This window comes from Octodon degus, unplaced genomic scaffold (assembly GCF_000260255.1).
Source record: "Octodon degus isolate 3935 unplaced genomic scaffold, OctDeg1.0 scaffold00006, whole genome shotgun sequence".
Taxonomy (NCBI): Eukaryota; Metazoa; Chordata; class Mammalia; order Rodentia; family Octodontidae; genus Octodon; species Octodon degus.
The window spans coordinates 9,621,540-9,626,256 of NW_004524582.1; the positions used below are offsets into that span (position 1 = coordinate 9,621,540).

At 46.1% G+C, this 4,717-nt stretch overlaps 1 pseudogene; it reads left to right on the forward strand.

Moving 5' to 3' along the window:
- Nucleotides 1-635: 635 nt before the first annotated feature.
- Nucleotides 636-2,648, forward strand: LOC101585500 (annotated as a pseudogene).
- The last annotated feature ends 2,069 nt before the right edge of the window (nt 2,649-4,717 follow it).

The window sequence follows — 4,717 nt, forward strand, 5'->3', positions numbered from 1 at the left end:
CATCAGATTTATTTCACTCAATAATATGTTCTCAAAGTGCATCTATTTTCCTAAAAATGACTCCAATTTATTTTCTTTATAGCAAAAAGGACTCCATTTTATCTATACAAATAAGTAAAAGAAATTAGATTTTATTGAGCATAGCCTTGCACTTGCCAGAAAGATGAATAGATTAAAGAGCAAAATGAACAAAGTGTTATAGTTTAGAAGATAATTAGATATTTTAAAAAGTATTTTTTCACAAAAATGCAATTGTAGACCACTTGTGGTGGATTAAAATTAAATATTATTTGTTATAAAAAGGTATAAGCAGAAAAAAACAAAAAAGTAAACCTAGATAGATAGATAGATAGATAGATAGATAGATAGATAGATAGATATAAATTCCACCTATCCAAGATAAAGAAAGGCCTTTGAAGAACACAGCACTAGTTTGAGTGCAATAAGGAACAGTGATGAAGCACGAGTACATGAAACAGGCCCCACCACTCAGAGTCAAGAAAATGCAATGTGAGAATGTTCCACACAAAACTGTGACTTATGTATTTACAAGAACTATGTTATGCAAAGAGCAATGGATTTGTGATTAAAAGCTGCGTATAACAATGCTATTGAGTTCGAGGAGGCGGCTGCGGAGGAGGAAGAGTAGAGCTAGGCGGGAAGCGCGGGCAGGACCCTCACCATGGGTCCGAGGCCCTAGAGAGGCGGAAGCTACGGGCCTGGTGCCAAGCTGCCTGCTGCTGATTCCTGAGGCCTCCATGGCTGAGGACTGGCTGGACTGCCCAGCCCTGGGCCCTGGCTGGAAGCGACTTGAAGTCTATCGCAAGTCAGGGGCCACCTGTGGTCGCTCAGACACCTATTACCAGAGCCCCACAGGAGACAGGATCCGAAGCAAAGTTGAGCTCACCCGTTACCTGGGTCCTGCGTGTGATCTCAGCCTTTTCGACTTCAAACAAGGCATCTTGTGCTATTCAGCCCCTAAGTCCCGTCCTGTGGTGGTCCCAAGCAAGAAACAAAAGAAGGCTTCAGTCAGCCAAGGCTCAGAAACGTCATGTTGTATCCCAAAAGAATAAGATCAGGAAGGAGACCAGAGAAGTTGAAACGAAGGCTGATACTGACACAGCCCCAACTTCAGTCCCTGCACCTGGGTGCTGTGAGAAATGTGGAATCAGCTTCTCAGGGGATGCCACTGGAAGGCAGCGACTCAAGACACTGTGCAAGGACTGCAGAGCACAGAGAATTGCTTTCAACCGGGAGCAGAGGATGTTTAAGCGTGTGGGTTGTGGAGAGTGTACAGCCTGCCGAGTAACCAAGGACTGTGGGACCTGTTCCACCTGCCTCTTGCAGCTGCCCTATGGTGTGGCCTCAGGGCTGTTCTGCAAGTGTGAGCAGAGACGCTGCCTCCGAATTGTGGAGAGGAGCCCAGGGTGTGGAGTGTGCAGGGGCTGTCAGACCCAAGAGGGCTGTGGCCGTTGCCGAGTCTGTCTTCGCCCTCCCCGCCCTGCCTTAGGCACCTTTTTCACCGGCTCAGTCGCCACCGTCAGCGATGTCAGCGACGCCCTTCCCTGGCTGTGGCTCCCCCTGCTGGTAAAAGTGGCCGCCTCAGGGTAGGCTCTGAATCCAAGACGGTTGCCCAGCGGCACTCCCAAGCTCAGGCACTGCCTACGCCTCCTGCAACAGAGCCGCCAGAGCCTGCAGAACTGCATGCCAGCGCCCTGGTGCCCTCACCACCTGCCAAAGTCATCTATTACTGGGTAGACGGGGACGAGCTACAGCCCTACACGAACCACGGGCAGAACCACAAGTGCGGGGCCTGTGCAGCCTGCCTACGGCGGATGGACTGTGGTCGCTGCGACTTCTGTGGCGACAAACCCAAATTCGGAGGCAGCAACCAGAAGCGCCAGAAGTGTCCTTGGCACCAATGCCTGCAATTCTCCATGAAGCGGCTGCTGCCCAGTACCGGGTCAGGGTCTGAGGAATGGGCAGGATCGCTCTCACTTTGCCCTCGTCGAAAGAGGCCAGGTTCTGCTCGGCGGCCCGGTCCGGGCCCTACTCTGAAGTCCCCTTTGGCTACGCGCACAGCCCGACCAGGCCGTGCCCAGTCTCCACTGAAGCAGGAAGCTGGTGGTGGCTTGGTGCTGCCTCCACCTGGCACCGACCTTGTGTTTTTGCGGAAGGGCCAGGTGCAGTCCTGTGCAGGTGCCGGGTCCTGCTACAGCTTCTACAGAAGCTCCATTGCAGGAGGCCCGGTGCTCTGGCCTGAGTTGGGTTGTGGCCTTACCTCAGGTGAAGCAAGAGAAGGCAGATGCCCACAAAGAGTGGACACCGGGCACAGCCGTCCTGACTTCTCCCACATTGCAGCCTGACTGCCCTAGCAAGGCAGTAGACCCGGGCCTTCCACCCGTGAAGCAAGAGCCACCCGACCCTGAGGAGGGAAAGGAGGAGAACAAGGATGGCTGTGTCTCCGAATGGGCCCCAGAGGAGGAGGCAGGAGGGGCTGGCACACCCGTGATCACGGAGATTTTCAGCCTGGGTGGAACCCGCTTCGGGGACACAGCAGCCTGGTTGCCAAGGCTACGTACACTCTTAACAGTAAATGAAAATGAGTATTTTACCGAACTGCAAATGAAAGAAGAAGCATTGTAGGAAAAAAAAAAAAAAGTTTAAAAGAAATTATTAGAAGAAAGACATATTTTGGGACTGAAAAGCTGAACCAACAATTCAGGAAGTGGAATCCAGATCTAGACATGTACCACATAGAAAATCTGAAGCAGGTGAATTACAAATGATTAAGGAAACAATTTACTGTGGCTTTAAGAGGATGTAAACATTAGTTGTAAGGTGGTTACTAGTATACCTCAGTGACTGGTGTAGTTACTGGTATTTTTTTTGTGCTCTAGTTAGTGTTCTGTGTTGACTCACTTTAGAATGGGAGTACCAAAGTGTCATTCTTAGTTGACTGTTAGGTACTGCCATCTTGCTCTTGATGGGAAATACAACTGTGGTTTCCACTCAGGCTGAAGGCCCAGTCTAGTTTCCTGATCTGTGTTGCCAGTTCTCCTGCCTGGTCTCCTGATGCTCAGGAACTGATTACCTGGACTTTTGAGCAGCATTCTGACCCTGGTGCACAGTGACCCCTTGATTCAGACATTTAAAAAAAAAATGTGCCCAGCAGGTCACACCAGTGCCCCCACCAGCCCATTTGATCTCCCTTTCTAGGGTAACCCTACATCTAAGCCCTGGTTTCTGCCCAGTGCAGTAGACTGACTTTTAATATTAAGAGACTTATTGTTACTGTTTGGATGATTTGATAAAGCACTTTGGCTCCCTGGTCCTTAAATCTACTTCGATGTAAAGTGAGGATAGTAACACCTGTGTTCCCATCAACCCTGTAAGATATTTGTCAGACTCAAGGATTGTATCTGTGAAAATATCTTGCAAATTGTAAAGAACTACATAAATACAAAAAAAAAAAAAAGCAACAACAATACTATTGAGTGTTCCTCAAAATTTCAAAGAATCTACTATTAAATATTCATGTACAGTCACACCTAGGGGAAAATCTGCCATATGAATTGCCTGCTGTCTTCAAAATGCAGTAGAGAATATACTTTATCAGTATCAGAGAGCAGTATATAGTGTGGTTGTGCTTGTTGACAGAACACTTCTGTCCTAGAAAATAGGGATGACGGGTTGAACCTTTTCTCCCTCCTCTGAATCTCTTTTCCTTGGGGCAGAATGATTGTTTCACATTTACTCTAGCTTACTTTTGTGTGAATTCTGGTCACTTAGCATTCTTAGTTTCCGAAGTTTTATGTTTCTATTAGTGTGTAAACAGTAGTGCCACTGAATTGAAAGGTGAGATTATGTGACACGAAGTTTTCAGAATATCAGTGAAGCAACAGGCAGAGAGAGACGGCGCTGCATTCTTATTTAAAGTAGTAAGCCTTGACTGGCCAGGGGAAGAGATGATGCTGTGTGGAACCCAGATTTGTCATCGGAGGACAGCTTCTTATTTCCATGTTCAGCATGGGGTTTAATGGAAAATGACCACACCCAAAAATGAGCCCAGAGTGCTCAAAATCAGAATTTCTGCTCGAAAATCTAGCACACATGGAACTGCTGGTGTAAGAAGCTAGACATATTTGCACTTGCATTAGGAGCACTTATAAGAGTGGTAATAATGCTTTCCTATTTTATTTTTGTCATAATTCAATTAGTTATTTGCATTTTCTAATAATGTTTCCTTCCTCTTTCCTTGGCTTCCCATTTTATGTGAATTGATTGAACTAATAATTTTATGTTTAGGTAACAGAATGTGAGAATTGAAATAAATTTACCTTTTTCTTTTCCTTTACTACTCCTGTCTGTTTGCAGACACTGATGTTTACATTCATCCTAGGGAGTGGGTACAAGCACATAGAACAGCTCATTTCATTTTTAGTCCCTTTGCATTCCCATGTCCTCTCCTCCACTGCTATGTCTCCTTTCCACATTTTCACCTTGACATTAAATTATACTTCGCTCATGCTCACAGCATACAATGTTTACATGCACTGAGGTTGTCGGGTTTGTGTACATGACATATACTAGTTCTACTTACTTCTCTACCCATTTGTTTCCTTCTATCCATCCTTTATTATTTTCTTTGTACAGTACTTTGTCTTTCTCAAATGAGAGATACCATAGAAGATTTAAGTGCAAAGTGATTTATTTT